At 43.1% G+C, this 10,474-nt stretch overlaps 1 long non-coding RNA gene across 1 annotated transcript; it reads left to right on the forward strand.

Moving 5' to 3' along the window:
- Positions 1-2,102: 2,102 nt before the first annotated feature.
- On the forward strand, positions 2,103-7,266 carry LOC128930016 (uncharacterized). Its single transcript, XR_008477484.2, has 2 exons — positions 2,103-2,242; positions 5,832-7,266. It is a non-coding gene; the product is annotated as an uncharacterized LOC128930016 (long non-coding RNA).
- The last annotated feature ends 3,208 nt before the right edge of the window (positions 7,267-10,474 follow it).

Genomic DNA, 10,474 nt, shown 5'->3' on the forward strand with positions numbered 1-10,474 from the left:
ATCTCTATAAACAATACAAAAATTATCCAGGCATGGTGGGGCATTCCTGTAATCCCAGCTGCTCAAGAGACTGAGACACGATAATCACTTGAACCCAGGAGGCAGAGGTTGCAATGAACCGAGATCACACCACTGCACTCCAGCCTGGGTGACAGAGGAAGACTCTGTCTTAAAAATAATAACCCCATTTAATACAGTGGCTAAGAAAACTGTAATTGTACAACATTATGTTCAAATGACAAATATAAGGGAATAATTACAATTTAATGATATTTTTCTTAATACGTTTAAAATCCTTTGGTTCAAGTTTGTTACTCCAAAGAAAATGTAACTATTTTCAAGTAAACCATGACAGTTCTTCTTAAACTCTTTTCTAATTCCCATTCCTTCTTTTCAGAGGCAACCACTGTTAGGTACTTAATTCATTATATAATCAGGCCTATGTACTTCGAGTCTTTTTTACGCATTTTGATATGGATTGGCTGTGTCCCCACCCAAATCTCATCTTGAATTGTAGTTTCCCACAGCTCTGTTCTTTGCCAATTATTTGCAGGTACCTCCTTCTCATCATCTCATCTCTGTATTTCTGACTTCTCTTTTGTTTCTGCCTCATTTGTCATGTCCCCAGAATTCCCAATGAGGAATTCTACATCACCTGGGAAGATGGACTCTGCATCACCAGAAACGGGCCTAAGCAGCACAGAAATGTTAGCGCTCTCATAATGTCTCCAGCATCACCATTTAGAGCAACGTGGATAAAGGCAGTTGCTCCACACAGACTCAAGCAAATCATCCTCTGGGCCCCACCAGCTGGGGTTTATTTAGGAGGCTGGTATTCCAAACAGAAGCTCCACTCACTTCATCTCTTCTTCAGGCTTCAGAGGATGCCAGACACAGGTGGCAGACACATACCCTATGCCATGGCTGAAGTCCTGAGTAAGCTTGTTAATCAAAGGTTCTCCAGCTTCCTCTAACAACAGGGGTGTGTTGAATAAAACTCCCAGTCAACTGTTGGCTCTGCCTCCTTGAAAGGAAAGCAGTGAAACAGGAAAGGCATCCAGCCGAGATAAAAGCTAAACTAACAAATGATAGCATTTCTAAAACAAATCATTGGACTTGAATGCACTGGAATGAAATAGAAGAGGAGGGAGTGTCAGAGAAGAGCACAGGACGAACCCAGACTTCTGGTCAACAGAAGGCAGCGGGCTGACAGAAGACCTTGATATAAGATGTAGGTCTTTCTGACAGTTTTCCCAGGAAGCTGCCCTGCCTATGTTATTCTACCCTTCCTGTTTGCTTCTTATTTCCTGTCTTCTTCACAAGGTGCAGGCTGAAAGGACATGTTAGGCTGTCATTCTAGGCTGATCATTATTTTCACTGCTCTGTTTAAGAAAACAGTCTATTGGGGAGAAACACGGCGTTGTTTGAGAAGAAATAGCCTCATCATTTTAGCATGGACAAGGGGTAGTCAGAAATGATGATCCAATGTGATGATGGAAAGCTTTGGGTGGTAGAGATAGGATCGTGCCCAGGCCTTTTAGGTCACAGTCTTGCTCCTACATCAAGGTGACCTCTGAGTTGCTGTGCTGTGTAAGTATTGATAGGCCACTGGAGAGTGCAGAAGAAAACCATCCCAGTGCCTGCTTTCTTAGTACCTTCTCTGTGCCAGGCATTACGGTATCTTGGAAGGGGCATAAAGATAAGCAAGACATCCTTGTTCCCCCAGGGGCACATTATTCAGCTGAAGTAATGGAAAATCAGGAGCATGTGACTCATTTGAAGAGTGTCAGCAGGATTTGGTGACTGTCTTCCTTAAAACTCTTTTGATTTCAAGGATGAGCTTTACCTAACATTTGGTTGGGGGAGAGTACTATTGGTGCTACATCATGGAAAAATTAAGTATTGTAAAGGGCAGTAATACAGTGGAGTCTCAGGGTCAATGGAAACCGAGAACTTGAATACTACCACGAACTCGTTTTTCATCTTAAGCAACTTCATCCTTCTTTATTCTTTCCCTGTTGATTATCCTCTATTTCTCTAGTAGAGCATTCAATAGAATTCAGCTATTAGAGAAATTATTATTGTCCTTTCTTTATTCCAAGTCTAAAAGTCCTAGGAGGAATCTCATTGATCCATCTTGATTTGTGTTCCCTCTGTGATCAACCCTCAGAAGTGAAGGAGCAGCTCCATGGAAGAGCACAGACGCTCTAGCAGGAACTTCGCAGCTACTCTCTTCAACATGGTAAATCGCTATACGCTTTGCCCCCCATAGTCACTTTAAGCTTTCTGATGTTTATCTGTTTTTTTTCTGCTTTTCTCATAGTCTTATGTCCATTCAGAATTCCCTTCCCTGCCTGGCTCTTTCAAAATAATAAGCAATTTGAATGATCTGTGTGGTTTGAACCTGCTCTGTGAACACTGGCCATAGGCTCATGATGTCTATTTAGCTTAGATTCCTAGATGCCAGGCACCCTTGCCTAGACAGTGAGATTATGATGTCCATCAGTGACCATGGAGTTAGCCAGAACGCTGTTTGAAATATGGGTCTGGAGCTCAAAAGAGCATTTTGATTGAAGGCCTTGATTTCGGGGAATCACATGCCTGGGAATGACGTGGAAGTTGTGGAAGCATATATATCATTACCAAAAAGAAAATGCTGTGTGAAAAAAGAAAAGAGCCAATGAGAACATGGAGTATCTTATGTATAGGCAGAGGAGAAGAAGACTTCATGGGGGGAAAAGAGCCAGAAGATGAAGAGAAGAAGGGAATTTGATTGACTTAGAGGACTGACTTGTATTATGCTGCAGGCAACCCTTAGCTATCCAGTGGTCAGAAGTGCTCGACCTAAAAGTTCAGGATTTCTCTCCATGTTTCTAGCCCTCTATTTCACTTCTTGGTAACATTACCTTTTGAGGCTGAGAAGTCAGATAAATCCATTTCATTTTGCTTCAAACACTAACCCTGATAAAAAAAGAACTGACTGGATAGGAAAATATCTAAGGTGCAATGTAAAGGTGTTTTATTTTCTTATTTATGGATTGGTATTCATCCTCCTAACAGGGCATTACAATTTTATTTCATTTTATAGTTTCTTGGGATTCTAAGAAACAAACTAGCTTCCAAGTTTAGAAGACCAAGGTGTGTCAGATTGCTTATTATTGCCTAGAAAGGCTTTTCACTGGAGGATACCTTTTTATGTCATCCTGTGGTCCTTTTATTTACACACTTGGCATATAAACCATGGCAGGAAATGGACAACCCTACTGAGGAAAATATATGTCTTCGTTTGTAATAACATTCATTGCCTAACTGCCTTGGCCAGTTTCCATGCTTGTGAGTATATTAATATATCTAAGCTGGCCTCGCCCAGAGACTGTGAAAGGATATAACCATCAATTAACATAGATGTTGGAGGTCATAAATGATTAAGTTCTTCTTTTCTCATTAGTGTTATAAAATCTTCCTCAAGGTTTTGAAAATCATATCCTGTGGGTCAGAATTATGGTGACTTGTCAGGCAAGGTGCATGTCCTGCGATGTGTTTTTAATAAATAACTCATACCAGTTTTCTGCAAAAGCCATTCATCATCAGCTTCTAAAATTAGTAATAAAAAAATTTTCCAGTGCCTTTTAAAAATTCCTTTCTTTTTATCCATTGAACAATGAACCAATTGAATAAAATCAGAAATCCTCCAAAGAAACAACAGACATTGAGATAAATGGAAGTAACAACCATAGAAGTCGTGGCCCCACCCTGGAGTATTAGACCAAGACAACACTCTGCTGGGCACTTCAAATATTTAGTGACAGGCTGTTGGGGGAAGCAGCAAAGGAGAAAGGACTTACGGAGTGCCTACATAAATTCATTATGAGTAACATAAAAACAAGGAACAACAAACTTCGGAAGGCTGCAGGAGGCCTCTGAGGAGGAAGGCTGCTCCATGCCTCATGTTCCAGTGCAGGGTGGCCTCGGCTCTGTTACCATCAACATTGTGCTCAAGGATGTAAAACCCCTTCGTAGCACTATGACGTAGCCAGACTTGTAGGCTCCTTGTAAGGTGCGTGTTCCACCAGCTGTACATAGATAATAAGGTAAAGATAACCACGTGTTCTTGTTTTGTGAAACTCCCAAACCACCACTGTTATCAGTCTTTAGAATGACACACCAGTTCCAGCTCACTGATTCACTTCCGGCTCACTGATTCACTCCACCATCACTCCACCCCACCCTATAGATCAAAAAGATTGTAATCAATAAATAGTGTGGATGAGCAGAGCTCGGGACCTTCACTGCCTCCTCCAAAGCAATAAAGTGATGGCCCCTGGTCCTACTGTCTCTTGTAATCCATCTTTTTCTCATTCCTTTGTTGCCACCAAACTCGGGGTACCCACGGGTGATGTAAGGCTGGCTCCCTACATTCTGGTGCCCAATGTGGGGCTCATGGATCCCTGCACTCTGGCACCCAATGTGTGGGGCTCATGGATTCCCTACAACAGGGACTGTGTTAACTCCTAGCACATTTGCACTGTACTTACTTTGGTACACACTGCCAGCCTCCTACATATTCCCATTCCCATTAAAATCACATTTCCAACATACTTTCTTCTTAGACATTCCCCTCCTGATCCACTGAAGGCCCCCTTTTAAGTGTGAGGCTTCAGCTGACCAGAGGACTCCAGATGTGGCCCAGCTAAAGCGGAGGGCAGCAGCAGGACTCACACTTCCTGTGCTCTAAATATCGCATTTGTTTTCTGAACGAACTGTGTATTAAAACAACTTTTTATTATTTTGTAGATATGAACTTTTTATTATATTTTGTAGAATGAATTGTGTACACTGTCTATACTGCATTGAGAAACATCTTAAAGAACAGGAGTTTCCAGGGCTGGGATAAATTTGAAAGAAATGTTTTTCTATCTGACAAGTTATGGCCAGAGAGAAAGGGTATGAGTGAGATACCTTACCACTCTTAAAAATCAAGAGTAAGCAAGAATGGATGAAGAAATAGAAAGAACTATGGTGAAGAAATTTGAAAGCAGCATGGTATCATGAGTGAGATATGGGCAGAGATGAGTAGAAGCAAACTCAAAGTCACAAAGAGATGGGGTTCTGGAGCACCTCCTTTTCATAACAGCCAGTGCACGTGTTGGGAGTAGGAAACATGGCCTGTAAGGGTAACATGGTAAATGTTCCCAACTGTATTAATCAGGGTTCCCCAGAGAAACAGAACCACTAAGAGACAGATCATCAGATGACAGAGACAGATAGATGAGAGGGATTCATTACGGAAACTGGCTGGCATGGTTATGGAGGCCAAGAGGTCCCATGATATGCCATCAGCAAGCTGGAGAACCAGAAAAGCTGGTGGTATGACTTAGCCCAAGTCTGAAGGCCTGAGAACCAGGAGCGCTGTTGCCTGAGGGCAGGAGAAAATGAAGGTCCCACCTCAAACAAAGGGAATGAATTCACTCTTTCTCTGCCTTTTTATTCTGTTCAGGCCTTCCAACTATTGGATGGTGCCCACACTGGTGAGGGCAGAGCCTCTTTACTTATCCACTGATTCAAATGCTAAGCTTTTCTGGAAACACCCTTAGAGATACTCCCAGAAACAGTGTTTTCCCTGCTACCTGGGCATCCCTTAACCCAGTCAAGTAGACAGATAACATTAATCATCATACTGAAGAAATCAGCTGAAGTATTTACAGGCGTCCTCTTCACTGATAGTTGCCAAATACCATGATGGTTTTGATGGGCTTCATATAAAACATTTGATCCTAAGTGATCCAGTCATTAGTGTTACTCAGAAATTATGTCTGGCTTTCATTTTCTAGACATCGAACTTCACTTCCCCCTTGGAAGCTAGATTCGGCCATGTGATTAGCTGCAACTAATGTTTGTGAGTGCAAGCCTTACAAATTGATGTGCAGATTGCTACATCCCCTCCCCACTGCCAAATGATGGTGAAAGCATTTGTCAAGATGATGCCTCTTGAGTCTCCATATCTTTCTTCTGACTTGCTCTGGACATATAGTATAATTGAGCAAACTAGACCATTTTGAGAGTAAAAGGGACAACAGGCACAATTTGAAAATGTATGGTTATCCTAGGGAAACGTTATGTTAAGCCACTGAGACCTGGGGGGTGTTTTTTTCTGCAGCATAACCCAGTCTATCCTGATTGATATATCAATGCATGTATAAAAATCCTCAAGAACCCATTCGTAGAAGTGCAACAAATGACTCATGTTGCACTCTAACTGTGTGAGCTTGATAAGAAAATGGACTCTACCATCTAGGCCTAAGGTGAGTCAGCTACATTGACGCTGACAAGTGAGTAACCTGCTGGGATCCAGAGCTCTTGGCTTCCAACTGAAAGCTTTTCTTCAGATCTTTCCAAGGAAATGTTACCAAGGAGCTACATTTAGGACAAAAGCTGCTGACGTGAGAAAAGGGTTAGTATCGCCCAGAAAGACTAGCCTCAGTCTTGTGTGTGTGACCCTATCTGCTTAAGAGTATGGCATCAAGTGTTCACCGCAGAGCAGCTCGAGGCAACCTACAGCGTTTGATTTGACCAGCAGAGTACTGTAGACCAAACATGAGCTTGCATGCCTTTCGATTGAGCAAGCACTCTCAGGTTGGCCATTGCCCTCTGTTTCTTCCTGTCATTTGCTCCTGCTCTTTTCCACTTCCTCACTTCAGTTACATTACCCGCCTGGCTTCTGAAGGCGTTTGAGTTTGGAACTCTGCAGAGAAGCATTGCGCCTGAAAAGGAAAGCACAGCAGCCTGTGTGGATGGAAACAGGACACTTCACCGCTGCAGTGTTCCTTCCGTAAGTCCATAACCCCAGTCTATTCGTGAGGATAATAATCAGACAAGTCTAGATTAGGAGACATCCTGCAGGATAACTGGATAGTATTCCTAAAGCCTATCAAGGTCATGAAAAGCCAGGAAAGACCGAAGACTGTCAGAGGCTAGAAGCAAATGGAGAGACATGACAACGAAATGCATGGTAGTGTCCTGGGTCAGACACTGGAATAGTAACAGGCCGTCAACAGGAACACTGGTGAAGTCTGAAGGATGTCTGGATTCACTTAACAGTTATGTACCAACAATGGGCTCTCCGTTCTGACAAAGGTACCATGGTAATGTAAGATGTTAACAATGCAAGGAACTGGGTGAGGGGTATACAGGAACTCTCTGTTGCTTACATGTGCAACTTTTCTGGAAATCTAAAATTATTCCAAAATAAAAATTGTTTAAATCCTTGTTTGTATAGTGATGAAAAAAGGAATAAGCCCATGGAGAGCCCATTTCTTCCCTTCTCACCACATTCCAGATAGTTGAGATGCAGTCATTCTTTGCTTACATGTCTCCAGACCTGCATGGGACTCCTCTAGGTCTCCATCTTCCAAATGGAGACCATGCCACCATTATAGTCCACCTAGGCCCTTGTGGTCACCAAAAGGAGGCTGTTTACAAGCTCATGTGGACAGGGCTTGGATAGGTAAGCTAGTGTGCCTATGTGCAGGAAGCTCCTTGTGGGGTCGGATGAAGCCAGGGAATGGGAAAAGAAGGCGGGTGAGCTACCAATGGGGATCCCTAGCTGTCCCAGGTCATCACATTCTGGGGAGAACTCAGAGAAGTCCAAGAAGGCTGCAGCTGATCCTAGCCTCTCATATCTTTACACAGACATATTTACGAAAGTAGGAGACAGAACATATTAATTCATCGGTCTTTTGGCTTGATGTAAAACTTTTAGGTATCCAGACATATGGTGCGTGGGCCTCCACTGGTATCTGAGTGAGAAGACACATGGGCCAGGTGCTGTGAATCTCTCTTCACACCTGCTAGAAGCGGTGCTCAGGGCTGTTGCCCTTCACCTTGCTTTGCAATGTGTATTTCTTAGTAGAAGTTGCAGAAGCCCAATCAAACAAGCAGAATATGGCACAGCAGCCTCAGGACGGAATTCACCATCCCTCTACCAGACACTGCATCCCAGAGCAGGAGATGTCACCCAAGTAGGGATAAAGGATATCGTAGCTTTCTTTACAAAAGATCCACATGTCAAAATACATGTGGTTGGCTTTAAACACAACGAGAAAGACACAAAAGGATCACAGTTGAAGTCTTATGGGAAAAATGACCAGAATCAATGCTGAAATTTTAGCAAGGAGCAGGCATAACCTTTGTTCTACTAGAACTGGGGAAGTATGTATATGTGTGTGTTGAAGAGATGAGGACCAGTCCATTCTGAGGTCAGATCTGCCCTGCATGCCAGGCTGCTGTGCTCCACATTTCAGAATAAGGCATCAGGCCCCACCCAGGGAACAGCATCTGGGGTCACTAGTGTGGCCTTCACCACAACAGACACCCTTTAAACAAACATAAGACATAAAGTTACAGAAAGCATATATTTATAAACAATAAGTATGTAAACATACTAAAATTTAAATAAATATGCATAAATAGAATACGTATTTTATAAAAAGGAAGCCTGGAGAAGGCACACAGCTTTCCTAACACACGTATTGCCCAGGCGGGCCAGGCATTTCCAGCTGCCTCCCGTACCCCACCACTGGGGGGAGTGGGCGTCCCTGCACTTCCTGTGGTGGTGGTGGTTATTCTCTAAGATGTTTTAAAGGCCCCACTTCATCCTCTTTATCATTTCTTCCCTGCTCCTGCCCACAGAGCCTAGAGCAAGGGGAAATGGAAACAATCAGAGAAGGCATCTTTTCTCCTAACAGTAGGTTCTCACTGAGGCATCACCCACCCCCACGGATTCTGATTCAGTTGGTCTAACTAGGATATAGTCTGGGCATCAGGAGTTTCAAAGTTCTTCACATTGTTCTGCTGTTCTAACACCCCCACTCCTGGGAAGAGGTTTTCTGTTTTAGGTTCCCAAATTGCCATGCCACTGAGACTTCATTCAGGAGAAATACATCCGTGGGCATCCTTTCAGCAGCACTGGGCTAATCCATGCCGTAAATGTAGACACAATAATGGTGAGCTTGGACTTCCATAGACACATAATACTCTCCCCCATTGCTTGCTGTTAACGCCATTTTTGGCACAGATAAAAATCAATATAAAAATAGCTTACTGCGAGGGCTGGAACTTAAATACATAAATGATTACGCTATTTTTTAAAAACACAGCTTTCAGCAATAATTTGTTTCAAGACCTTAAAATGTGCTAAGGAAATATTTTTAATTGTAAAATTATGATATTTATTCTCAATAACTATGAGTCTTTTCATTTGCACAGAGGTCCTTTGCATATGAATCTGAAGGTACCTAGCCTTTGTTTCCCCCCCGCCACCGAAAGGATGTAAGGAGTCTCGAAGGGTAGACTCAGCTCCTCAGAATCCTCTTCACTCATCACTTGTCCTGAGGCCAAAGCAGGCAAAGCCCCAGGAGCAGCTCCAGAACCTCTGTGAGAGCCTCAGTCCTAATGCTGATAGCCTGGTGGCACAGACCGCCTGCTAGGCCCATGTCTCCTGCCCCCACTGAACTTTACTTTTCCTCTTTGTTAAAAGAAAGAGAAATAATCCAGAAAATAATTTGAAAAAGGAAATGAACTGTCACTGGTAATAGTCTCTGCCTCTACATGGGGAACTAAGAGAGTTAATCTAATGGGTAAAAAAAAAACAAGGGATGGGTCTGAGTGCAGTGGCTCATGCCGCTAATCCCAGCACTTTTGGAGGCCAAGATGGGAGGATCACTTGAGCTCAGGAGTTGGAAATAAGCTGGACAACATAGAAAGACCTTGTCTCTACAAATAAAAAACTTAGCTGGGCGTGGTGGCACACTGCACACCTGTGGTCCGAGCTACTCAGGAGGCTGAAGTCGGAGGATCACTTGAGTCTCTTCACCGATCACTTGTCCTGAGGCCACTGCAGGTTGAGGCTGCAATGAGCTGTGATCGTGCCGCTGCACTCTAGCCTGGGTGACAGAGTGAGACCTTGTTTCAAAAAAAGGAGGGGAGGTAGCATGGTTTGGTAACAAGGAAGAGGTTAAGCGTCATTGCAATCATAGTATAAGACCATTCAATAGGCTGTTTTTCAGTTTATAATGTCATTTGCTCTTTGACTAACTAGTGATTGAGAAACAATCATTTTCTACTTCATTGGTGATAAGTCAATATTTTTATTACAAAAAGTGACTGCTTTCTTCTTCTTTATTTTGCCTAAATGAAATTCTTAATTGATTAGCATTTAACAATGTAAAGCATTCACACAGAAGTGTTAGGAAGACATCTCTCCCTCGGCTCAGAACCATATGTGCTTAAGAGGGTGTTGCCTCAGTGTGGAAGCCGTTCTACAGCACGGGCACTTTGCTGCTGCTGTCGGATCCTGTCATGTACCTGCTGCAGACAGCCACGCAGAGTCCTCAGAAACCTCTGGAGCGGGGGAGAGATGATCATTGTCAAACACTCTACATAAATCCTCAAAACAACTCTGGAGTTTGTCCAAAAA

Source organism: Callithrix jacchus, chromosome 17 (genome assembly GCF_049354715.1).
Source record: "Callithrix jacchus isolate 240 chromosome 17, calJac240_pri, whole genome shotgun sequence".
Lineage (NCBI taxonomy): Eukaryota > Metazoa > Chordata > Mammalia > Primates > Cebidae > Callithrix > Callithrix jacchus.